The 27,365-nt window shown below is 46.3% G+C and overlaps 1 protein-coding gene across 1 annotated transcript in view; it reads right to left on the reverse strand.

Annotated features, from left to right (window-relative positions):
* YTHDC2 (YTH N6-methyladenosine RNA binding protein C2) overlaps positions 1–13,413 on the reverse strand; it is a 173,449-nt gene extending 160,036 nt beyond the window's left edge. Inside the window, exon 1 of the mRNA XM_089684728.1 lies at positions 13,311–13,413. The gene's annotated coding sequence lies outside the window, so the exon portion shown is untranslated. The remainder of the gene's footprint in view (positions 1–13,310) is intronic.
* Between the last annotated feature and the right edge of the window lie 13,952 nt (positions 13,414–27,365).

The raw sequence follows: 27,365 nt of genomic DNA on the forward strand, positions 1-27,365 counted from the left end.
CCATATACATCAGCTGAATAATGGCCCTATAATCTGTTTTCCATTAAACTGTATTTTACTGTGTTTTTCTTCTCTTCTAGTAATGTACTTTGTGAACACCAAGACCTCTCTTTTTCCCCTCTTCACTTCTGTTTAATTGCAGCGAGTAGTGCATGTTTATTGCAGTCATGTGCACTGCTCTACGCACAATACAAATACCATTGTCCCTAGTACATCTCAGGATCAAGCAAGAAAGGATGGTTACATTCCTGTATACAGTGAGACCATAAAGAATGATTGCAGGATATCAGATCACGTCCTGGACATGCTGATCTCCCTCAGCTGTGCTTCCCCTCGTTGTATGCAGAGCAGCACAGGGAAGCTGCTGCAAGATATCACTGCCACTCGTTCTGGCACTACTACTTGTGATCCTCTTCAAGCCCGGGTAACAGGGGCTCCTGGGAGGTATGCAAGAAGTGCATCATGGGAAGTAGAACCAAAACAAGTAGCAGTAATATCTTGCAGCTGCTTCCTGCATCGCTCTAAAAGGAGAAGTGCTTCTGAGGCAAGCTGGCACGGTTGGGGTTCTAATGATGACAAATTTGGGGTTTTATTTTACATTCTTAATTCAGAAGTGTTTCATCACATGCAACAATTGTACAACATCTCACACCTGGGGAGTTTTCAAGAAGTATGAAATACAACAAGGTCCTGCAGTGGACCACTGAATACATCAAACAACTTAGCAAGACATGGTACTATACTGAATGTCTCATGTCATATTTCTTGCACATGCTGACATGGGTAATTAGAGCGGTCAAGATTTGCAATGGAACCCAAGCTTTTATTTATAAAAGGAAGAAAGGGATCTTGGGGTACAGATTTAGCAAATTTTGCATCGTTTAACCACTTGACCTCCAGAAGGTTTTACCCCCTTCATGACCAGGACGTCTTTTGCTATTTATCACTGTGCTATTTTAACTGGCAATAGCTCAGTCATATAACACTGTACCCAAATTAAATTTATATACTTTTTTCACAAAATTAGAGTATTTTTTAGGTGATATTTAAACCACTGGAAATTTTATGTATTGCTATATAAATAAAAAATTGTTGTTCAAGCAAATCTTTTAAAAAAAAATTAAGCCAAAATTGCATTGTTCTATATTTCTTTGGTATAATAACCCAAATTGTGTATGCCCATGCAACGGAGACAAATGACATACATTTTACTATCCATAGGCAATGATTTAAAAGCCTTTACAGGTTACCACTTTAGGTTTACACGAAGTCTGATGCTAAAATTACGGCCCTCGATCTGACATTTGCGGTGATACCTCACATTTGTAGAACGATCATTCTTTGAGCACGTGCGGGACCGACGCATAAGTTCACATTTGAGTGTGAGCATGGGGTTGCTTTAAAATCTATTTTATTTTTACACTGTCACCTTAAATTTTATCTTTTTTTATACACATCTCCAATAATAGCAATAGGCAGTGACAAGTACTCTATACCAAGAGATCTGGGGTTTATTAGACCCCAGATTTCTCCTCTGGCCTTTCCCAATTTAAAAATGGCTGTTTACACCTGGAGAAACTGGAAGTGACATCTGCTCATTGTTTCCGGTTTCCTATGCCACAGAGATGATCGGAGCAGTTTCAGTCTCCAATAACCTTTATGGTGAGCTGGCGGAAGCGCCAGCTGGTCGCTCTGGGCTTGCAGTCAGAAGGGAGAGCCAGAGAGGGTTGCAGAAGGTGGAGGGTTGTCCCCTCCCACTGACTTATTTATCACTATGATTGCCGTTACAAAAAAGCCAATGGCCTTCTCTAAAAAGGCTGTAGGCATCACCCTGGTATAACCACTTGAAATCCAGCGACATATGGGTACGTTGCTGGTCGTCAAGTGGTTGTAGAGTCTACAAACTATGATATACATACTAAATTTGAAAATTATTTAATCCTGATGTACTTTCTTGGGGCCCTAAAATGCCAGGACAGTACAAATACCCTCAGATGACCCCTTTTTGAAAAGTAGGCAGTCCAAGGTATTAAGAGCCATGATGAGTTTTTTTGAAGCTGTATTTTTTTTCACCATTTTTTGTAAAATGAAAAAAAAGTTCACAAATGTTTTATTTTTAATACATGGTCACCAGTGCAGTGTCCTCATAGGACTAGTGTTGCAATTATCAGGTATATTGACTGGTGTCCGTATGTAAGAATTTACATTCTTTCATCAGAATAGTTCAGTGTTGCCATAGTAGCACTGTACTACTCAGAGGGGTGATCAGGGATTTTTATTTTTTTTTTTTTTTTTTTTTTACACTGTTATTCCTTATAACAGTTATAATCACTGTTATAAGCAATAGTTTTAACTGTCATAAATGGCATTCATGACGGCTTGCTTACTATTGTGATGCTGTGAAAGACTAGGGTGCCAGGTACTATGTGATAGCTGTGGGCCAATCACAGCATCACAATAGTAGTACCGAGCACTGTGATCCACCAGTGTGTATTTGCCAAATAATGTACTGATACAACGCTGTTCCGCGCACTAGCATTAAACGTACTGTTAGCGGGCGGGAAATGGTTAAACTTTTCACTCATCCACTTGTCAGATCTTCAATGCCAAGGACTGAATATGTCTATAGTGTGGGTGACCGCCTGCTGCAAGCCGCTGCTTGCTCCTGGTGAGCTTTATTTGCCACAGCTGGGACCAAACCTGGGTGCTACTGATAGGAGACAGCTTGAGGCTGATGCACTTGTGCCCTGGAAGTCTTTATCTCAAACATATACTGTTGATGCTCTATCCATTGCAGCATACATATTTGTAGAGTGTTCAATCTACAAAAGTGGTGGTGTCTGGAGAACTGTGTATTGTGAATTAGGTAAGAATGATTTCAGAAAAACAAAAACCCACAAAACTTTTCTATTAAAAATAGGCGCTTTTACAGGCGTAACAAAATAGCACAAAATGCTGAATGCCTGTACAAGCACCTATGCGACCATGCACACAACTACAGTGGGGCAAAAAAGTATTTAGTCAGCCACCAATTGCGCAAGTTCTCCCACTTAAAAAGATGAGAGAGGCCTGTAATTGGCAGCATAGGTAGACCTCAACTATGAGAGACAAAATGAGAAAAAAAATCTAGACAATCACATTGGCTGATTTGGAAAGAATTTATTTGCAAATTATGGTGGAAAATAAGTATTTGGTCAATATCAAAAGTTCATCTCAATACTTTGTTCTATATCCTTTGTTGGCAATGACAGAGGTCAAACGATTCCTGTAAGTCTTCACAAGGTTGGCACACACTGTTGCTGGTATGTTGGCCCATTCCTCCATGCAGATCTCCTCTAGAGCAGTGATGTTTTGGGGCTGTCGCTGGGCAACACGGACTTTCAACAACCTCTAAAGGTTTTCTATGGGGTTGAGATCTGGAGACTGGCTAGGCCACTCCAGGACCTTGAAATGCTTCTTACAAAGCCACTCCTTCATTGCCCGGGCGGTATGTTTGGGATCATTGTCATGTTGGAAGACCCAGACACGTTTCATCTTCAATGCCCTTGCTGATGGAAGGAGGTTTGTACTCAAAATCTCACAATACATGGCCCCATTCATTCTGTCCTGTACATGGATCAGTCGTCCTGGTCCCTTTGCGGAGAAACAGCCCCAAAGCATGATGTTGCCACCCCCATGCTTCACAGTATGTATGGTGTTCTTTGGATGCAACTCAGCATTCTCTCTTCTCCAAACACGACGAGTTGTGTTTCTACCAAACAGTTCTATTTTGGTTTCATCTGACCATATGACATTCTCCCAATCCTCTTCTGGATCATCCAAATGCTCTCTAGCAAACTTCAGACGGGCCTGGACATGTACTGGCTTAAGCAGGGGGACACGCCTGGCACTGCAGGATCTGAGTCCCTGGCGGCGTAGTGTGTTACTGATGGTAGCCTTTGTTACGTTGGTCCCAGCTCTCTGTAGGTCATTCACTAGGTCCCCCGTGTGGTCCTGGGATTTTTGCTCACCGTGCTTGTGATCATTTTGACCCCACGGGGTGAGATCTTGCGTGGAGCCCCAGATCAAGGGAGATTATCAGTGGTCTTGTATGTCTTCCATTTTCTAACTATTGCTCCCACAGTTGATTTGTTCACACCAAGCTGCTTGCCTATTGCAGATTCAGTCTTCCCAGCCTGGTGCAGGTCTACAATTTTGTTTCTGGTGTCCTTCGACAGCTCTTTGGTCTTCACCATAGTGGAGTTTGGAGTGTGACTCTTTGAGGTTGTGGACAGGTGTCTTTTATACTGATAACAAGTTCAAACAGGTGCCATTGATACAGGTAATGAGTGCAGGACAGAGGAGCCTCTTAAAGAAGAACGTACAGGTCTGTGAGAGCCAGAAATCTTGCTTGTTTGTAGCTGACCAAATACTTATTTTCACCATAATTTGAAATAAATTCTTTCCAAATCAGCCAATGTGATTGTCTGGATTTTTTTTCTCATTTTGTCTCTCATAGTTGAGGTCTACCTATGCTGCCAATTACAGGCCTCTCTCATCTTTTTAAGTGGGAGAACTTGCACAATTGGTGGCTGACTAAATACTTTTTTGCCCCACTGTATTTACAGGAGTACTTTAAGAGGAATGTTTACAGGCAAAAAAAACGCTACAAAAAGGTGCATTCTGAGAGGAGCTGAGTGCATACGCCTGTAAACATGTCTAAATGTGCATGTAAATGTATGCCAATGACTACAATAGATGAATATTCAGGCAAGTAAAAGGCATTTATGCTCAAATGCCATGCAAACGCTTACATATTGAACATTATAGGCGGTTTTTCGGCCACATTCTAGCAAAAACATTGCTGCTTATTTTCATAAGCCCGTGTGAATGAGGCCTAAAGCAGACATTGCGGAGGTGATACAACTCCTCACAGCCTGTTAAATACTCCCTGAGGCTAAGTTGACACCTGTGCAGGTTGGAAAAAAAAAAAAAACACACATTTTTAACACACAGGCAAAACATGCTGCTCTTTAGAATACATGCAGGGGCACCATTAGTTCTTAATGGCACCCCCATGCATAGGCAAATGTGGCATGTTTGTGTACACACCAAATTGCAGGGAACTTTGGCACCATGCAACTCAAACTGCAGCATGATTTAAAAAGAACGCATCTAGGCCTTCTTTTCCTGCATTCCTAATGGGTACCTAGGCTGAAGAGGAATCTGAACACAGGTCACTCATCATAGAGCAAAGCTAGCGAGAAGTAGACCTAATGCAGGCCATAGATGGGTCGTGAATCATCCGATTTTTCGCCCGGAAAAAAAAAAAAAAATTGGCCGTTTTTTGTACCGTTAGTGGATTAGTTCGGCGGCCGTTTTTCGTGTATTTTGCACTTTCAGATTATCAGTTATGTTGGGAAATTTGAGGCCGATCGGACGATTTTCCCGGCAATGATGGCCAAATCGGACGATCGTTTTAAGAATAAAAAAATCTGCGCATGAGCTGTGACCTGAAAGGAACAGAAGTTATGGGGCGAACTTTATGATTTAGTCGGACAATTTTTTTTATTCGTTGGTGGTAACGTCGGCCGAACGAACAATTTTTCGTTTATCGTTTGAAAAGTCGGTCGATGTTCGACCCGTCTATGGCCTGCATTAGAGTGACTTTAACAGCTTTCAGACCGCCCTATAGCAGAAGTACTGCTACAGGGCGGCAGGGATATCCAAAACCACATATACAGTGCATCCAGAAAGTATTCACAGTTCTTAACTTTTGCCACATTTTCTTATGTTACAGCCTTATCCCAAAATAGATTAAATTCATTTTTTTCCCTCAACATTCTACAAACAATACCCCATAATGACAACGTGAAAGAAGTTAGTTTTGAAATCTCTGCAATTTATTACAAATAAACAGGAAAAAAACCACATGTACATAAGTATTCACAGCCTTTGCCATGAAATTCAAAATTGAGCTCTGGTGCATCCTATTCCCACTGATCATCCTTGAGACAACCACAATATGATTGGAGCCCACCTGTGGGAAATTCAGTTGATTGGACATGATTAGGAAAGGCATACACCTGTATATATAAGGTCCCGCAGTTCACAGTGCATGTCACAGCACAAACCAAGCCATGAAGTCCAAGGAATTGTCCAAAGACCTCTGAGACAGGATTGTATCAAGGCACAGATCTGGGTAAGGGTACAGAAACATTTCTGCAGCATTGAAGGTCCGGATGAGCCAAAATGAGCGATCGAGGGAGAAGGGCCTTAGCCAGGGAGGTAACCAAACATCAGATGGTCATTCTGAAAGAGCTCTAGCGTTTCTCTGTGGAGAGAGGAGAACCTTGACGAACAACAACCTCTGCAGTACTCCACCAATCAGGCCTGTATGGTAGAGTGGCCAGACGGAAGCCACTCCTCAGTAAAAGGCAAATGGCAGCCCGCCTGAAGTTTGCCAAAAGGCACCTGAGGGACTCTCAGACCAAGAGAAACGAAACTCTCTGGTCTGATGAAACAAAGATTGAATTCTTTGGTCTGAATCCCAAGCATCATGTCAGGAGGAAACCAGGAACTACTCACCACCTTGCCAATACCATCCCTACAGTTAAGCATGGTGGTGGCATGTGGAGATGTTTTTCAGCGGCAGGAACCGGGAGACTAGTCAGGATCAAAGGAAAAATGAATGCAGCAATGTGCAGAGACATCCTTGTTGAAAACCTGTTCCAGAGCACTCTGGACCTTAGACTAGAGCGACGGTTCATCTTTCAACAGGACAACGACCCTAAGCACACAACCCACAAAAAGGAGTGGCTACAGGCCAACTCTGTGAATGTCCTGGAGTGGCCCAGCCAGAGCCCAGACTTTAACCAAATTGAACATCTCTGGAGATATCTGAAAATGGCTGTGCACCGACACTCCCCATCCTGATGGAGCTTGAGAGGTACTGCAAAGAAGAATGGGAGAAACTACCCAAAAATAGGTGTGCCAAGCTTGTAGCATCATACTCAAAACAAGGTTCTTCAACAAAGCATTGAGAAAAGGCTGTGAATACTTATGTACACGTGGTATTTATTTTTAATAAATTGCAAAGGTTTCAAAACAAACTTATTTCACGTTGTCATTATGGGGTATTGTTTGTAGAATGTTGAGGAAAAAATGTAATTCAATCCATCCTGGAATAAGGCTGTAACATAAAATGTGGCAAAAGTTAAAAACCATGAATACTGTCTGGATGCACTGTATATACACGATTTTGTATTTCCGGGTAGGGGGCGCACCCGTGCGTGCTCCCTACCTGTGCCACTATTGGCTCATCGGCATGTCAAACACCAGGTCCGGGCCGCCAAATCTCGGTTGGGACTCAGTGATAGCGAAACTGACAGGGGAGAGGTCTGTATGCAAACACAGATATCTCCCCTGTCAGAACAAACAGGCTCCTTTGCATTGCTCTGCACAGCAGAGCAATACAAAGCAGCTTGTCTACACAGGCCTTTCATCTCCACCAGTGTTAACCCCTTCCTGCCCAGTGTCATTAGTACAGTGTCAATGCTTTTTATTACACTGATCCCTGTATTAGTGTCACTGGGGATGTCAGTGGCAGCTAGTTCCACCCCCCCCCACCCCAGTGTCAAAATGCCCACCACAGTCCTGCTATAAGTTGCTGATTGCTGCCATTACTAGTATAAAATTTTTTGCTTAATTCCAGTATACAGTTAGGTCCATATAGATTTGGACACAGGCACAATATTAGTTTTTTCAGGTATTTACGAAAACATATTCAAGCTATAGTTCTATAATGGATATGAGCTGAAAGTGCACATTCTCAGGTTTAATTTGAGGGTATGTACATCCAAAATGGAGGAAGGGTTTAGGAATTACAACTCTTAAAGAGTAGCCATCCCAACTTTTTCAAGGGACCAAAAGTAATTGGACAATTAAATAAAAAGCTGTTTTATGGCCAGATGTGGGCTACTCCTTCCTTAATTTCTTCATCAATTAAGCAGGTAAAAGGTCTGGAGTTGATTATAAGTGTGGTATTTGCATCTGGAATCTATTACTATGAATCTACATCATACATTCAAAGGAGCTGTCCATGCAAGTGAAAGAGACCATTGTAAGGCTTCAAAAACTAAACAAATCCATCACACAGATAGCAGCAACATTAGGAGTGGCCAAATCAACAGTTTGGTACATTCTGAGGAAAGAAGAATGCACTGGTGAGCTCAGCAACATAAAAAGACATGGAGGTCCATGGAGGACAACAGTGGTGGATGATTGCAGGATTCTCTCTATGGTAAAGAAAAACCCATTCACAACATCCGGACAAGTGAAGGACACTCTCCAGGAGGTGGGTGTATCATTGTCAAAGTCTACACTGAAGAGAAGACTTCACAAGAGCAAATACAGAGTGTTCACCAGAAGGTGCAAACCATTCATAAGCCTGAAGAATAGAAAAGCCAGATTAGACTTTGCCAAAAAACACCTAACAAAGCCAGACCAGTTCTGGAAAAGCATTCTTTGGACGGATGAAACTAAGATTAATCTGTACCAGAATGACGGGAAGAAAAAAGTGTGGAGAAGGCTTGGAACAGCTCATGATCCAAAGCACACAACGTCATCTGTAAAACATGGTGGAGGCTGTGTGATGGTACGGCCATGCATGGCTTCCAGTGGCACTGGGTCATTGGTGTTTATTGATGATGTGACAGAAGACAGAAGCAGCCGGATTAATTCTGCAATGTTTAGAGATATACTGTCAGCCCAGATTCAGCCAAATGCAGCAAAGTTGATTGGACGGCGCTTCACAGTACAGATGGACAATGATCCAAAACACACTGCAAAAGCACCCCAGGAGCTTTTGAAGGAAAAGAAGTGGAATATTCTGTAATGGCCAAGTCAGTCACCTGATCTCAACCCAATTGAGCATGCATTTCACTTGCTGAAGGCAAAACTAAAAGCAGAAAGACCCTCAAACAAAGAACTGAAGACAGCTGCAGTTAAGAGCCTGGCAAAGCATCAGAAAGGAGGAAACCCAGACTTTGGTAATGTCCATGGGTTCCAGACTTCAGGCAGTCATTGGCAGTAAAGGATTCTCAACAAAATATTAAAAATGAACATTTTAATTATGATTACATTCATTTGTCCAATTACATTTGAGCTCGTGAAAATGGAGGGACTATGTATAAAAACAATTGTAGTTTCTAAAAATATGCACTTGATATTTATGTTCAACCCCTTGAATTAAAGCTGAAAGTCTGTACTTCAAATTCATTTGGATTGTTTTGTTTTAATTTATTCTGGCGGCATACAGAGCCAAAAGTATGAAAATTGTGCCTGTGTCCAAATATATACGGACCTAACTGTATATACTGCCATTTGTAGATACTATAACTTTCACATAAACCAATTAATTTACATGTGTTGGGATTACTTTTTAGCAAAGACATGTCGCAGGATACATTTCAGCCTAAACTTATGACAAAATTTGATTTGTAAAATTTTTTTATTGTGGATATGTTTAATAAAAAAAAAAGTCAAACATCGTTTTGTGATTTTTTTTTTTCCAAAATTGTCGGTCTTTTTTGTTTAGAGTGCAAAAAGTAAATGCAGAGATGATCAAATACCACTGAAAGAAAGCTCTATTTGTGGGGGAAATAACCCATACATTTCATTTATGAACAATGTTGCATGACCGTGCAATTGCCAGCTAAAAAGTAACGCATCGCCGTATTGCAAAAAATGACCTGGTCAGGAAGGAATCCCCTGGAAGGAAGTGGTTAAAGCGGAGCTCCACCCAAAAAAGAAAGGTCCGCTTTAAAGACTGGTCCCCTGCTCCCCATTAAGAATTGGCAACTTTGGGGGGCAGCGGGTACCTGAATTTGAAAGGTACCTGCTCCCACTTCCGCTCTGTTCACCTAGGCGATCGGAATTGGAAGGTGTCCTCCCTTCCTCCCCGTAGTCTTTTGGGACACGTGACAGGTCCCAAAGACTATAGGACCATTCAGAAAGCGCAGCGTTACTTGCACATGCGCAGTGGGTACACAGCTGTGAAGCCGCATGCTGTCACAGCTGGATGCCCACACTGAAGGCGCCAGTGCCCAGGGAGAGAAGACGGCTGGTAAAATGGGTTGCAAGGGATACACTGCGGGACCGGTGTGTGTTTTTTTAAAAGTCAGCAGCTACAGTTTTTGTAGATGCTGACTTATTTTTTGACAGCGTGAGTGGAACTCCCCTTTAACCACATGCCGCCCAGCCACTGTAGAAATACACTGGCAGGGCGGCACGGCTGGGCAAAACCACGTTTTAAAATGTGTGTTTGCAAAACAGGTAGAGGGCATGCACGAGATGCTCCACCGCCCTACCTGTCCTGCTGATCATGGCCGCGGATGTCAGTCGCCAGGTCACAGCCGGTTGTTACCGACTGTGTCCCGCCGATTAGCGGCAATCACTGACAGAGAGCAGGGCTGCAGTAGCTCTGCTCTCTGTCAGTTCCCTGTCAGCTCCTGACATGCTGAGCAGTAGAGAAGAGTTTCTCTCTCCCAATCAGCTGTGGTCGTCCCCCCCTGCAGTACACACCCCCGCCCCCTAGTAAAACACTCCCCTCACACAGTTAACCCTTTCAGTAAATAAAAAAGTTAACCCCTTCCTCCCCAGTGCCATTAGTACAGTGTCAGTGGTTTTTTTTGCACTGATCACTGTATTGGTGTCACTGGGGATGTCAGTGACCCCAAGTCAGTTCCCCCCCCAGTGTCAGAATGTCCGCCGCAGTCCTGCCATAAGTCACTGATCGCCACCATTATTAGTAAAAAAAAAAAAATCCCAGTATCTTTACTGCCATTTGTAAACGCTATAACTTTCATGTAAACCAATTTACACGTATTGGGATTTTTTTTAGCAAAGACATGTCGCAGAATGCAATTTGGTCGAAATTTAATTTTAAATTTTTTTTTACTGTACATGTTTTATAGCAAAAAAAGTCCAAAATATTGTTTTTTTTTCTCAAAATTGTCAGACTTTTTTTTATAGCGCAAAAAATAAAAACCGCACAGGCGATCAAATACCACCAAAAGAAGGCTCTATTTGTGTGGAAAAAAAAAAAGACAAATTTCATTTATGTACCGTATTGCATGACCGCACAATTGTTCGTTAAACTAGCGCAGCGCTGTATAGCAAAAAAATGGCGTAAATTGCAGTATCTATACCATAGTTTGTAGACGCTATAACGTTCACACAAAGCAATCAATATACACTTATTAGGATTTTTTTTCCACTAAAAACATGTAGCAGAATACATTTTGGCCTAAATTTATAACCAACTTTGAGTTTACTATATATTTTTTATAGCTGAAAGTAAAAAATATCGTTTTTCTTCAAAATTTTTGGTCTTTTTTTGTTTATAGCGTGAAAAATAAAAAGCGCACAGGTGATCAAATACCACTGAAAGAAAGCTCTATTTGTGTGAAAAAAAGGACGTAAATTTTGTTTGGGTGCAGCATTGCATGACTGCGCAATTATCAGTTGAATTAGTGCAGCGCCGAGTAGCAAAAAGAGGCCTGGTCATTAAGGGGGGTAAATCCTCAGGAGGGCAAGTGGTTAATATGGATCTCATAGATTGTAAGTTTCAAGGAGCAGTATTGAACTGTATTGTTGCTGTGTAAAAAATTGTATATATTGTAAAGTGCTGAGCAAACTGTTGGCTCTAAATAAATCCTGTATAATAATGTACTCTTCCATAGTATGGCTCTGTCTGGGTGTGTGAAGGGAGTGGTAGAAGACAAGGCACAGGCAGGGGGTGCTCTATGGACACTTGGCACTGCACCCTGTGCTGTCCTTTCCACATAAACGAAAGTAACAGAGGGGTGTGTATGTGTGTTGTACATAGAGAGCACAGCTGCATGATAGAACAGGGAACCTCTGTGTTCTCCCACACTCCATACCTACCTCGGTGTTCTCCTACCTACCTGTGTTCTCCCACACTGCATACCTACTTCGGTGTTCTCCTACCTACCTGTGTTCTCCCACACTGCATACCTACCTCTGTGTTCTCCCACACTGCATACCTACTTCGGTGTTCTCCTACCTCTGTGTTCTCCCACACTGCATACCTACCTCTGTGTTCTCCTACCTCTGTGTTCTCCCACACTGCATACCTACCTCTGTGTTCTCCCACACTGCATACCTACCTCTGTGTTCTCCTACCTACCTGTGTTCTCCCACACTGCATACCTACCTCTGTGCTCACCTACCTCTGTGTTCTTCCACACTACATACCTACCTGTGTTCTCCTATCTCTGTGTTCTCCCACACTGCACACCTACCTACCTGTGTTCTCCCACACTGCATACCTATCTCTGTGTTCTCCTACCTACATCTGTGTTCTCCCACACTGCATACCTACCTCAGTGTTCTCCCACCTACCTGTGTTCTCCCACACTGCATACCTACCTCTGTGCTCTCCTACCTACCTCTGTGTTCTCCCACACTGCATACCTACCTCTGTGTTCTCCTACCTACCTCTGTGTTCTCCCACACCGCATACCTACCTCTGTGCTCACCTACCTCTGTGTTCTCCCACACCGCATACCTACCTCTGTGCTCACCTACCTCTGTGTTCTCCCACACTGCATACCTACCTCTGTGTTCTCCCACACTGCACACCTACCTCTGTGCTCTCCCACACTGCATACCTACCTCTGTGTTCTTCCACACTGCATACCTACCTCTGTGTTCTCCTTCCTACATCTGTGTTCTCCCACACTGCATACCTACCTCAGTGTTCTCCCACCTACCTGTGTTCTCCCACACTGCATACCTACCTCTGTGCTCTCCTACCTACCTCTGTGTTCTCCCACACTGCATACCTATCTCTGTGTTCTCCTACCTACCTGTGTTCTCCCACACTGCACACCTACCTCTGTGTTCTCACACACTGCACACCTACCTCTGTGTTCTCACACACTGCACACCTACCTCTGTGTTCTCACACACTGCACACCTACCTCTGTGTTCTCACACACTGCACACCTACCTCTGTGTTCTCACACACTGCACACCTACCTCTGTGTTCTCACACACTGCACACCTACCTCTGTGTTCTCCCACACTGCACACCTACCTCTGTGTTCTCCCACACTGCACACCTAGCTCTGTGTTCTCCACAGTGACTACCATGTACTCACACACAAGTCTACTACGTAGTCGCTCTAAGAGAACGGACTGGCTATGTAACAATGAAGGCTGGAAGGTTCCCAGTCAGGGTCAGCCCGGAGAGGAGCTGGGCGCTGCACTATCCGCGGATATCCCAATGTCATGAAGTCACACACCTCTTCTCGCCGCTCACGTCTCGCTGTCCTCGGTCTCTAGCCGCACTTCGTATACTCACAAGGCCCCACAGCCGGGACTTCCCCGGTAATTTCAGTGGGAGGGGCGAAGCTGGCCATGTGACTGTGCATCCCTCTCTCATTACAGGCCGCTTGGTGATGCAGGGTGTTGGTAGCCATGATTGAGTTGGGCAGACTCTGCGTGTTGCCAGGCTGTTTCATTTGTAGGCAAGTGATAGTAAATTCGTTTTTTACGTTTACAGGTAAGCTTATAATAAAGGTAAAATGAATATATCCTAAAACTGTTTAAGAGATATTCTCTTGTTCCTAAAGCCAGCTCAGGCGCTCTGAAGGAACGACATACCAGTGCCGTTCCTTCAGAGCTGTGCTGGGGGCGGGGACCTGCTGTGGTGAAAGGTGGAGCCATGAGCTTAGGGGCGAGGCCACGCTACTTTATCAGCCTGCTGCACTGAGGGTCTCTCAGTTGGAAGCTGGCCTGGCAGGAGAGTGACAAGATTTAGCTGCTCTCCTGTAAGGACACAAGTCACACTCGCCGCTCATGTGTTTATACAGCACAGCTGTCCAGCAGATACAAGAAGAAATGGTAGCGGTTTCCGAGGAGGGGCGGGCATTTGCTGAAGCCGATTCCCACATTTTTACTAAAGGATCTGTGGGCACTAGGGTGCATGGAAGGGACTTATTAACACAACGCCTGTGCCTTCCACTTACTGTGTGTCAGACGGTGAATACATGACACTAATATTATATATGATATAGCCAAGGGTGAGCGATGGGAAGACTGTTACTATTGCTCATCGTGTGGTCCACCAGGCCTTGTGGCTAAGTGGACCTGTGTGTTCCTTGCCCCAGTTTGGGATCAATTACTAATATTCATGTTTTCAATATTTTTAACTCTCCCATGGTTAGTCCCATGCCCATGCTGCGAAAAGAGGAGGGTTGGGGAGGTGGTCAGCAAACCAGCCCTCTAAAAAATATTTACAGAGTGATTGGAAAGTTCAGTGATATTGAAATGATGATCTGTCTTAAGGAGGTACAGTGACACTGAGGCAAGGAAAACCTCTGTAAGCACAGTTGGTTCTAAGAGCAATGGCCCAGACACCATTCCATAACACTTGGAATTTGTTCATTGTGGTCTAGAGCGGGTCCAAAGGTTGCGTGTGAAGCTTATGTGCAAGAGCACGTAACATTCAGAGGGATTCTTTGCTCCCCTCCGAAAGTGGAAGACTGCTTTCCTCTGCTCATCATGTGCTCCACCAGGCCTTCTGGCTAAGTGCACCTGTGTGTTCTTTGCCCCAGTTTGGGGTTATAAGGAACAGTTTTTAAAATTCAAGTTTTAAATATTTTTAACTCTGCCATGGCTAGTCCAAAAGCCCATTCTCCGAAAAGAGGAGGGTTGGGTTGTGGGACAGGAAACCAGCCCTTTAAAAACTATTTGGAAATTTCAGTGACACTGAAATGATGATCCGTCTTAAAGAAATTCAGTGACCCTGAGGCAATGAAGAACTCTCTAAGCGCAGATGGTTGTGAGAGCATTGGCCCACACCTCATTCAATAACACTTGGAATTTGTGCATTGTGGTCTAGAGCTTGTTCAAAGGTTGCGCGTGAAGCTTATGTGCAAGCACACGTAACGTTCAGGGGGACTCTGTGTTCCCCTCCGAAAGTGGAAGACATCATACCACTGCTCATCGCATGGTCCACCAGGCCTTATGGCTAAGTGGACCTGTTCATTCCTTGCCCCAGTTTGGGGGTATAAGGAACAAATTTTAATACTCTTTTTCAATATTTTTAACTCTTCCATGGCTAGTCCCAAGCCCATGCTGTGAAAAGAGGAGGGTTGATTAGGTGGACAGCAAACCAGCCCTCTAAAAAATATTTACAGAGTGATTTAAAAGTTCAATAACACTGAAATAATGATCCGTCTCAAATAACTTCAGTGACAATGAGGCAAGGAAGACCTCTCTAAAAGCATTTCGTTCTGAGATCAATGATGCAGACCCTATTCCATAGCATTTGGAAGTTGCGTCTTCTGATTTAGAGCCATTCCAAAGGTTGAGCTTGAGGGTTATGTGCAAGTGCTTTTAAATTCAGGGTGACCCTATGCTGTCCTCTGAAAGTGGAAGACCTGTCTTAAAGAAGTTCAGTGACACTGAGGCAAAGAAAACCTCTTTAAGCACAGCTGGTTCTAAGGGCAATAGCCCAGACTCCATTCCATAACACTTGGAATTTGTTCATTGTGGTCTAGGTTGCGCATGAAGCTTATGTGCAAGCGCACGTAACGTTCAGGGGGATTCTTTACTCCCCTCCAAAAGTGGAAGACTACTTACCACTGCTTATCATGTGGTCCACCAAGCTTTGTGGCTAAGTGGACATGTGTGTTCCTTGCCCCAGTTTAGTGGTATAAGGAACAATTTTTACTATTCATGTTTTCAATATTTTTTACTCTGCCATGGTTAGTCCCAAGCCCATGCTGAGAAAAGAGGAAGGAAGGATAGGTGGACAGCAAACCAGTCCTCTAAATAATATTTACAGAGTGATTTGGCAAGTTCAGTGACACTGAAATGATGATCCGTCTCAGAGAAGTTCAGTGACACTGAGGCAAGGAAAACCTCTCTAAGCACGGTTGGTTCAAAGAGCAATGGCCCAGACCACATTCCATAACACTTGGGATTTCCTAATTGCGGTCTAGAGTTAGTCCAAAGGTTGAGAGTGAAGGTTATGTGCAAGTTCAGGGGGACTTTGTGCTCTCCTTCAGCAATGGAAGACTGCTTACCACTGCTCATCATATGCTGCACCAGGCCTTGTGGCTAAGTGAACCTATGTGTTCCATGCCCCAGTTTGGGGTGTAAGAAAAATATTTTTAACTCTGCTATGGTCGGTCCCAAGCCCTTGCTGTGAAAAGAGGAGGGAGGGGTGCTGGGAATGCAAACCAGTCCTGCAAAAACCATTTACAGAGTGATCTGGAAAGTTCAGTGACATGCAATGATGATCTTTCTCAAAGACGTTCAGTGACACCAAGGCATTGAAGACTTCTCTAAGAGCAGTTGGTTCTGAGAGGAATGGCGCAGATCCCATTCCATAGCATTTGGAAGTTGCTTATTAATGTTAAGAGCCATTCCAAAGGTTGTGCATGAGGGTTATGTGCAAGTACTCTTAAATTCAGGGGGACTCTCTACTCCCCTCTGAAAGTGGAAGACCACTTACCACTGCTCATCATGTGGTCCACCAGGCCTTGTGTCTAATTGGACCTGTGTGTTCTTTTCCCCAGTTTGGGGGGTATAAGGAACAATTTTTACTATTCATGTTTTCAATATTTTTAACTCTGCCATGGTGGAAAGGAAACCAACCCTCTAAAAAATATTTAAAGAGTGAGTTGGAAAGTTCAGTTGCACTGAAATGATGATCCGTCTCAAAGACGTTCAGTGACACTGAGGCAAGGAAGACCTCTCTAAGCACCTTTTGTTTTAAGAGCAATGGCCCAGACCCCATTCTATAACACTTGGAATTTGCTCATTGCGGTCTAGAGCTGGTCCAAAGGCTGCACGTGAGGGTTATGTGAAAGCACATGTAATGTGCAGGGTGACTCTGTGCTCTGCTACAGCAATGAAAGACTGCTTACCACTGCTCATCATGTGGTCCACCAGGCCTTGTGTCTAAGTGAACCTGTGTGTTCCATGCCCCAGTTTTAAGTATAAGAAAAATATTTTTAACTCTGCCTTGGCCGGTCTCAAACCCATGCTGTGAAAAGAGGAGGGTGGGGTGCTATGAATGAGAGCCAGCCGTTTAACAACCATTTACAGAGTGATTTGGAAAGTTCAGTGACACTGCAATGATGATCTTTCTCAAAGACGTTCAGTGACACACAGGCATTGAAGACTTCTTTAAGTGCGGTTGGTTCTGAGAGCAATGGCGCAGACTCCATTACATAGCATTTGGAAGTTGCTTTATAAGGTTTAGAACCATTACAAAGGTGGTGTGTGAGGGTTATGTGCAAGTACTCTTCAATTGAGGCAGACTCTATGCTCCCCTCTGAAAGTGGAAGACTGCTTACCACTGCTCATCATGTGGTCCACCAGGCCTCGTGGCTAAGTGGACCTGTGTGTTCTTGGCCCAGTTTGGGGATATAAGGAACATTTTTTATTACTCATGTTTTCAATATTTTTAAATCTGCCATGGCTAGTCCCAAGCCCATGCTGCGAAAAGAAGAGGGTTGGGTAGGTGGGACAGCAAACCAGCCTTCTAAAAAATATTTACAGATTGATTTGGCAAGTTCAGTGACATTGAGATGATGATCCATCTCAAAGAAATTCAGTGACCCTGAGGCATTGAAAAACTCTCTAAGCACAGATGGTTCTAAGAGTAATGGCCCACACCCCATTCAATAACACTTGGATGTTACTCATTGCTTTCTAGAGCTAGTCTATGTGAAGGTTATCTGCAAGCGCATGTAACCTTCAGGGGCATTCTTTGCTCCCCTATGAAAGTGGAAGACTGCTTACCACTGCTCATCATGTGGTCCACCAGGCCTTGTGGCTAAGTTGATCTTTGTGTTCCTTGCTCCAGTTTGGAGGTATAAGGAACAATTTTCAATATTTTTAACTATGCCATTGCTGATCTTATGCCCATGCTGAGAAAAGAGGAGGGTTGGGTACTGGGACAGAAAACCATCCCTGTACAAACTGTTTACAGAGTGATTTGTAAGATTCAGTGACACTGAAATTATGATCCGTCTCGAAGTTCAGTGACACTGAGGCAAGGAAGACCTCTCTAAGCACGGTTGGTTCTATGAGCAATGGCCCAGGCCCCATTCCGTAACACTTGGGATTTGCTCATTGCGGTCTAGAGTTGGTCCAAAGTTTGCGTGTGAGGGTTATGTGCAAGTGCACGTAAAGTGCAGGGGGACTGTGCTCCCCTCCAAATGTGGAAGACTGCTTACCACTGTTCATCATGTGATCCACCAGGCCTTGTGGTTACATGGACCCATGTTATCCTTGCCCCAGTTTGGGGGTATGAGGAACAATTTTTAATATTCAAGTTTTCAATATTTTTAACTCTGTCATGGCCGGTCCCAAGCCCGTGCTGTAAAAAGAGGAGGGTTGGTAGATGGGACAAAAAATTAGCCTGTAAAAAGTATTTACATCGTGATTTGTAAAGTTCAGTGACACTAAAATGATGATCTGTCTCAAAGAAGTTCAGTGACACTGAGGAAATGACGACCTCTCTAAGCGCGGATGGGTCTGAGAGCAATGGCTCAGACCCCATTCCATAGCTCTTGGAAGTGGCTCATTGCGGTCTAGAGCTGGTCCAAAGCTTTCATGTGAGGGTTATGTGCAAGCACACATAAAGTGTACGGAGACTCTGTGCTCTCCTCCAGATGTTGAAGACTGCTTACCACTGCTCATCATGCTGTCCACCAGGCCTTGTTGCTAAGTGGACCTGTGGCTGGCGGTGCCATTTGGTGTTTCCAGATGTACAGACGTAATCACCGCCTATAGCAGTGGTTCTCAACCTTCCTAATGCCGTGACCCTTTAATACAGTTCCTCATGTTGTGGTGACCCCCAACCATAAAATTATTTACCCAGTAATTATAATTCATGAGTGTCGTTTTACCTCCAATACTGCTGCTTTCAACACAGTAGCTGCTTTTAACAGAGTAGCTGCTTTCAACACAGCAGCTGCTTTCTACACAGTAGCTGCTCTTTACACATCGGAAATATGTGTTTTCTGATGGTCTTAGGGGACCTCTGTGAAAGGGTCGTTCGACCCCCAAAGGGGTCGCGACCCACAGGTTGAGAACCACTGGCCTATAGGGTGGTCTGGGGACACCCCTTGACTGATTGGTGGCTCTAATTTAACACCATATATCAGTCCAGGAGCAGCTATTAGCTCAATAGGTTCTGATGAAGAGGCCAAATCCTCGAAACGCATCATCGTTTATATGTTTCATTGTTTCTGTACACTGATGATTTGCGGACTGTTTGTGCTTTTTCGTGAGATGTATTTGCCCCTTTATGACATTTGTGAGTATAACACTTACCTTAATTTTACATAAAATGTATGATTTTAAAGAATAATGCACTAGGCCAGTGCGCCCTCTGTTTGTTTATCATTACTGCAATGCTGAAATGATGATTGGTCTCAAAAAAGTTCAGTGACACTGAGGCAAGGAAGACCTCTTTATGCACAGCATAATCTGAGAGCAATGGCCAAGTCCCCATTCCATAACGCTTGGAAGTTGCTCATTGCAGTCTAGAGCTGGTGGAACGATTGTGCCTGAGGGTTATGTGCAAGCACTCGTAAACCGCAGGTAGACTCTGTGCTCCCCTTCAAAAGTGGAGGACTGTTTACCGGTGCACATCATGTGGTCCAGCAGGCCTTGTGGCTAAGTGGATCTGTGTGTTCCTTGCCCCAGGTTGAGTGCATAATAAAAATTTTCAATATTCAAGTTTTCAATATTTTTTACTCTGCCATGGCCAGTCCCAAGGCCGTGCTGTGAAAAGTGAAGGGTTTGGTGCTGGGAATGCAAACCAGCCCTGTAAAAAACATTTACAGTGAGGTTGGGAAAGTTCAGTGACACTGAAGTGATGATCTGTCTCAAAAAAGTTAGTGACTCTGAGGCAATGAAGACCTCTCCTAAGCACGGTTGGTTCTGAAAGCAATGAACAAAAAGAAACAACAAAAGCTGCACAAATAGTGAATAAATGAAAAAAGCTGCTGGCAAGACAATCAGGTCAATTGTATACAAATATTATAAATAAATTGCCGCGCTCAAATGTCACAACTAAGGCAACCTGTTAGGAATGGACTGGCCAGCAATGGTGGGACTCACCTGCCTTTTGATCTGCAGTACCAGGGCTGGCCAGCGGGTGCTCCCAGCAATCAGAGACTCAACCTTTCAGCCAGCTAACACCTGGAACTGATGATGCTGGGGTATTTAAGGGATGGCCAGACCCACAGACTCTGCCTTGGTGTTGTGTTTGTCCTGGGCCCTGTATCTGTCCTGCATCCTGTTTCTGTCCCTCTGCCTGACCCTCTGTACTACGCTGCTTGTTACCTGTTTTGATCTCTGGCTTGTGACCCTGACCATCCCTCTGCCTGACCCTCTGTACTACGCTGCTTGCTACCTGCTGAACCTGGCCTGTGACCCCGACCATTCTCTGCTTGCTCCCCCTGTACCTACCTGCCCAATTGATATTGACCCAGCCTGCCTGACGACGCTTGCTTGTATGTACTGTTATCTGTGGGTGGTTTGGTTTGGTTTGTTTGCACTGTATTATGTTTAGTATTGCACTGCGTTTATGTTTGTATGGTTAGTGTTAATAAATTGTATTGTTTATCACATATCTGAAGTCTGCGTTTCCCTGCATCAGTCACACACCTCTGGTCATACCTGGGAGCCCTGACATTACACCAAGGCCAATCCTGACCAGAAGTGGCTGCACAGGGAAGCCATCTTGGCTTGTTGATGGGAAGGATGGATCTTGATGAGGTTGAATATTTATATCTGCTAGTGTTTGATGACAGGGAGTATGCTTATCAAACTCTGAAGGAGTATCCCCGGGATGAACTGCTAGAATGTATACGGCTCGCTCATGTTCTAGTAGATCAGGGCACAGAGTTCTCTGAGGTGCAGCCTTTGATTGAGGTTTGTGCTGAGTTGGTTTCATCTGGTTCCCCCGAATGCAGGGATGAATTTTTGCCACCATTTAGTGCAGACCAGGTAGAGTCCCTGGTGTGGTTATTAGAGGATGATGTGGGTTACTTTCTGGAGCGTTATTCCACATGTTCACCACAGACACTAAGAGATTGTATAAACGCAGTACAGTCATTGACCAGACAGGCTTTGTGTAAGCTCAGCTTTGTTCAACCCATACTGCAGACATGGACAGATTTGTTGCACCCAGCCTCAGTCAGCTTACAAAGACCCAGTCCTGCTTCTAATCTATTTCCTCAAAACTCTATTCCTGCATTCCCAACAGCTCCTCCTGCCCTGCTATCTACCGCATGTCAGTACCCTGTTCCCACTCGCTGCACCTATCCTGCCTTTAACCCTGTAAAAGAGCCCTCTGTAGCAACCGCTCCCTCTCCTGTTCCATCCTCCAGTTCTTCTCTGTCTCCAGCTGCTCCATTCGTTTGCAGACCTGCGTTTACTTGCAGTGCTCCAGTAGTTAAAACCAGAAAAAAGCGAAAATTCTTTCCAACCAATACCATCCTGCCAGTATCCAAACCGGTGAGCCTGCCTTCCGTGGTTCAGCCTGAAGCCTCTACTCGGCCTGAAGCCTCTACTCGGCCTGATGCCTCTACTCGGCCTGAAGCCTCTACTCGGCCTGAAGCCTCTACTCGGCCTGATGCCTCTACTCGGCCTGATGCCTCTACTCGGCCTGATGCCTCTACTCGGCCTGAAGCCTCTACTCGGCCTGAAGCCTCTACTCGGCCTGAAGCCTCTACTCAGCCGGACGCCGGCATTCAGCCTGATGCCTCTACCCAGCATGATGAACTGATCCAGCCTGACGATCCTATTAGGCCAGTTGACTCGATGCCCGCTGTTGATCCAGATGATCCAGTACCTGATCCGGTGCCCGCTGTCGAGCCAAATGACCTGATGCCTGGTGACCCAGTGCCCGCTGTCATACCTGGTGACCCGATGCCCGCTGTCGAGCCAGACAATCCGGTACCTGATGACCCGGTGCTCACTGTCGTGCCTGTTGACTCGGAGCCCACTGCCTTGCCAGATGACGCGGTGCCCGCTGTCGAGCCAAATGACCTGATGCCTGGTGACCCAGTGCCCGCTGTCCAGCCAGACGATCCAATGTCTGACCCAGTGCCCGCGGTCATACCAGTTGACTCGGAGCCCACGGTTGTGCCTGGTGACTCGGTGCCCGCCGCCCCGCCTGGGGGCCCGAGACCTGTCGTTCCGCCTGGGGGTCTGGCGCCCGCCACTCCGCCTGAGGGTCCGAGACCTGTCGCTCCGCCTGGGGGTCCGGCGCCCGCCGCTCCGCTTGAGGGCCCGAGACCTGTCGCTCCTCCTGGGGGTCCGGCGCCCGCCGCTCCGCCTGAGGGCCCGAGACCTGTCGCTCCGCCTGGGGGTCCGGCGCCCGCCGCTCCGCCTGAGGGCCCACCTGGGGGTCCGGCACCCGCCGCTCCGCCTGAGGGCCCGAGACCTGTCGCTCCTCCTGGGGGTCCGGCGCCCGCCGCTCCGCCTGAGGGCCCGAGACCTGTCGCTCCGCCTGAGGGCCCGAGACCTGTCGCTCCATCTGGGGGTCCGGCGCCCGCCGCTCCGCCTGAGGGCCCGAGACCTGTCGCTCCGCCTGGGGGTCCGGCGCCCGCCGCTCCGCCTGAGGGCCCGAGACCTGTCGCTCCTCCTGGGGGTCCGGCGCCCGCCGCTCCGCCTGAGGGCCCGAGACCTGTCGCTCCGCCTGGGGGTCCGGCGCCCGCCGCTCCGCCTGAGGGCCCGAGACCTGTCGCTCCATCTGGGGGTCCGGCGCCCGCCGCTCCGCCTGAGGGCCCGAGACCTGTCGCTCCGCCTGGGGGTCCGGCGCCCGCCGCCCCGCCTGGGGGCACGATGCCTGTCGCCCCGCCTGGGGGCACGATGCCTGTCGCCCCGCCTGGGGGCACGATGCCTGTCGCCCCGCCTGGGGGCCCGATGCCTGTCGCCCCGCCTGCGGGCCCGACGCCGGTCGCCCCGCCCGGGGGCCCGGTGCCTGCTGCTCCGCCCGGGGGCCCGGTGCCTGCTGCTCCGCCCGGGGGCCCGATGCATGTCGCCCCGCCCGGGGGCCCGGTGCCTGCTGCCCCGCCCGGGGGCCCGGTGCCTGCTGCCCCGCCCGGGGGCCCGGTGCCTGCTGCCCCGCCCGGGGGCCCGGTGCCTGCTGCCCCGCCCGGGGGCCCGGTGCCTGCTGCCCCGCCCGGGGGCCCGGTGCCTGCTGCCCCGCCCGGGGGCCCGGTGCCTGCTGCTCCGCCCGGGGGCCCGGTGCCTGCTGCTCCGCCCGGGGGCCCGGTGCCTGCTGCTCCGCCCGGGGGCCCGGTGCCTGCTGCTCCGCCTGGTGGCCCGCTGCCTGCTGCTTCGCCTGGTAATCCGATGTGCCTCTGCCCGGAGTCCTGCCCGATGTGCCTCTGCCCGGAGTCCTGCCCGGTGTGCCTCTGCCCGGAGTCCTGCCCGGTGTGCCTCTGCCCGGAGTCCTGCCCGATGTGCCTCTGCCCGGAGTCCTGCCCGATGTGCCTCTGCCCGATGTGCCTCTGCCCGGTGTGCCTCTGCCCGGTGTGCCTCTGCTCGATGTGCCGCTGCCCGGAGTCCAGCCCGGTGTGCCGCTGCCCGGAGTCCAGCCCGGTGTGCCGCTGCCCGGAGTCCAGCCCGGTGTGCCGCTGCCCGGAGTCCAGCCCGGTGTGCCGCTGCCCGGAGTCCAGCCCGGTGTGCCAGTCTTTGATATCCCGCCAGTTACCAGACCCGGGCGGTGGAACATTTTGCCCAGCTAGGACTGTTTGGAGCGTCCTGAGGCCGCTCCTTGGGGGGGGGGGGTACTGTTAGGAATGGACTGGCCAGCAATGGTGGGACTCACCTGCCTTTTGATCTGCAGTACCAGGGCTGGCCAGCGGGTGCTCCCAGCAATCAGAGACTCAACCTTTCAGCCAGCTAACACCTGGAACTGATGATGCTGGGGTATTTAAGGGATGGCCAGACCCACAGACTCTGCCTTGGTGTTGTGTTTGTCCTGGGCCCTGTATCTGTCCTGCATCCTGTTTCTGTCCCTCTGCCTGACCCTCTGTACTACGCTGCTTGTTACCTGTTTTGATCTCTGGCTTGTGACCCTGACCATCCCTCTGCCTGACCCTCTGTACTACGCTGCTTGCTACCTGCTGAACCTGGCCTGTGACCCCGACCATTCTCTGCTTGCTCCCCCTGTACCTACCTGCCCAATTGATATTGACCCAGCCTGCCTGACGACGCTTGCTTGTATGTACTGTTATCTGTGGGTGGTTTGGTTTGGTTTGTTTGCACTGTATTATGTTTAGTATTGCACTGCGTTTATGTTTGTATGGTTAGTGTTAATAAATTGTATTGTTTATCACATATCTGAAGTCTGCGTTTCCCTGCATCAGTCACACACCTCTGGTCATACCTGGGAGCCCTGACACAACCATAGAAGTCCAAAATGTGAAAATAGTCCCAGTGTATTGAACCATGCAGTATGATTAGTGCTCTACCAGCAGAAAATGGTAGGACTCTTGCTAGAACATGTGAACCTTTATACAAGAGTCACACACGCATGAGAATATATCCACCAAATCCCTCAGAATTGGAGGAAGATCATGGTACTGGATGTAAATCACCTTCAATTCCTCTCCATTCTTAATCTCACGATTATACCTTTCAGTATGGTCATGCAGAGAAAGACAAAGGGGCGACCATCGCATAAAACCATAAAACACGTTTATTGACATAAAGTATTGCACTCACATTCAGATAAGCAGATCAGCTCTGTGTACAGTGTATTCTCATATCCTAGGAACAAGTACACTTCCTGATGTTAGAAAGCAGCATGTAGACGTCCAATACACAAGCTCCACACAACGCGTTTCATCACATATGACGTCGTCTGGGGAGTGGAAACTATGTGCAACTGTCACTGCTGCTTTTTATAGCTAGCCAGGGAGGGAATGAGCCCCCTTAGATACATTAAAAATAGCACCCTTGACACTTGACCTCCATATGGATTTAAAATGGCCGCCGTTGGCTAAACATAGCCTCGGTCTAGCTGTCATAGTAAATATAATTTCACCAAGCCTCATTCTGGGGATCACCAAACCTCAATGTAAACTTTAAATGGCCACCAGTTGGCTAGACCAAGCCTCGGTCTGGATGTCACAATAAATATACCACCAAACCTCAGTCTGGGGATTGGACTTCAACATGGCTGCCATCATTATTTGTCTTATGTGGAATGCATAATGAATTATGTCTCTTCCACAGTGATTAATCAATTAATATATCACCTCACATAAACTTAAATAAATTGTGAATGAAGTTATAATTATTTAAAAACATAATCATAATTTAAAATTATAAAATGAACATTTTAATTCAAACCCTCTATGGATGGATACAGCTCAATATACACGCTATATACAAATGAGTCATAAACATTTACATAATTCAAGCATTACTGATAAAAGAATAATTGTCATGCCATAGGGGGAAAAATATTTAAGCTCGTAAATCCACCATGTCTCTAATCGAGACACTCCCCTTTTGTGGGAACCCCCACACCATGGTGCTTCATATCTATCTATTGCCAAAAAGTTGGTCCTCCTTATATCCTTATTATGATGAAGAGCATAATGTTGGGAACACTATGTTTCTTAATCCCTTTTTTGATGTTGTTAATGTGTTTGTTCACTCTTACTGAAAAGGACCTAATGGTTCTACCTACATGTTGTTTCCCACAATGGCAAATAATTAAATATACAAAATTTTTGGAAGTACATGTGATAAAAGATTTTATAGAACACCATTTGGAAGTAACCGTAGATGTAAAATTATCCCATTTTCTGCATGAAACATTATGTCAACAGAACATTTCTTGCATGGGTAATACTCTTTGAGATCATGAAAAAATTTTAGTCGTTCGGGAGGATCAACATTTGGTGCCACTCTAGCACGAAGGGAAGTTAGTCCTCTGAATACCACAGCTGGTCTAGCTGGGAGAAATGAGCCCAAAACCTTGCCATTTTTTAGAGCGCCCCAATGTTTTTTAATAATATTTTGTACCTGCCTAATATTGGGTTGAATATGTGGTAATGAAGGACCATTGAAAGCAATGGCTCAGACCGCATTCCAGAACACTTGGAAGTTGCTCATTGCAGTCTAGTGGTGGTCCAAAGGTTGCATGTGGGAGTTATGTACAAGCGCACGTAAAGTGCAGGGGGACTCTTTGTTCCCCTCTAAATGTTGAAGACTGCTTATCACTGCTCATCATGTGGTCCCACAGGTATTGTGACTCAGTGGACCTGTGTGTTCCTTGCCCCAGTTTGGGCGCATAAGGAAATATTTTCAGTATTCAATATTGTTAACTCTGCCATGGCCGGTTCCAAACTCATGTTGCAAAAAGTGGAGAGTTGGGTGCTGGAAAAGCAAACCAGCCCTGTAAAAACCATTTACAGATAGGTTGGGAAAGTTCAGTAACACCGAAGTGATGATCCATCTCAAAAACATTCTATGAGTCTGAGGCAATGAAGACCTCTCTAAGCGTGGTTGGTTCTGAAAGCAATGGCCCAGACCCCAATCCATAACACGTGGAAGTTGCTCATTGCAGTTTAGAGGTGGTCCAAAGGTTGCATGTGAGGGTTATGTACAAGCACACGTAAAATGCAGGAGGACTCTGCTCCCCTCTGAAAGTCGAAGACTGCTTACCACTGCTCATCATGTGGTCCACCACACCTTGTGGCTAAGTGGACCTGTGTGTTCCTTGCCCCAGTTTTGGGGTATAAGGAAAAATTTTCAATATTTAAGTTTCCAATATTTTTAACTCTTCCATTGCTGGTCCCAAGCATGTGCTGCAAAAGAGGAGGGTTGTTTGCTGGAACAGTAAGCCATCAATGTAAAAACCATTTACAGGGTGATTTGGAAAGTTCAGTAACACTGAAATGATGATCTGTCTCAAAGAAGTTCAGTGACACTGAGGCAAGGAAGGCCTCTCCAAGTGCGGTTTGTTTTGAGAGCAATGGCCCACACCCCATTCCATTACATTTGGAAGTGTCTCATTGCAGTCTAGAGTTGGTTCAAAGGTTACATAGTCTGGCTGAAAAAAAGGCAAAAGTCCATCCAGTTCAAGCAAAAAAAAAAAAAGTTATAATCCTATAACCACAGTTGATCCAGGGGAAGGCAAAAAAACCAGCAAACCATGATCCAATTTTCTCTTTCAGGGGAAAAAATTCCTTCCTGATCCCCGAGAGGCAATCGGATATTCCCTGGATCAACTTTACCTATAAATGTTAGTAACCAGTTATTTTCTGTGTATCTAAGATATAATCCAGGCCTTTTTT

The sequence above is a fragment of the Staurois parvus genome, unplaced genomic scaffold, assembly GCF_062004578.1.
Source record: "Staurois parvus isolate SC_StPar_1 unplaced genomic scaffold, SC_StPar_1.0 ptg000354l, whole genome shotgun sequence".
Classification (NCBI taxonomy): Eukaryota; Metazoa; Chordata; class Amphibia; order Anura; family Ranidae; genus Staurois; species Staurois parvus.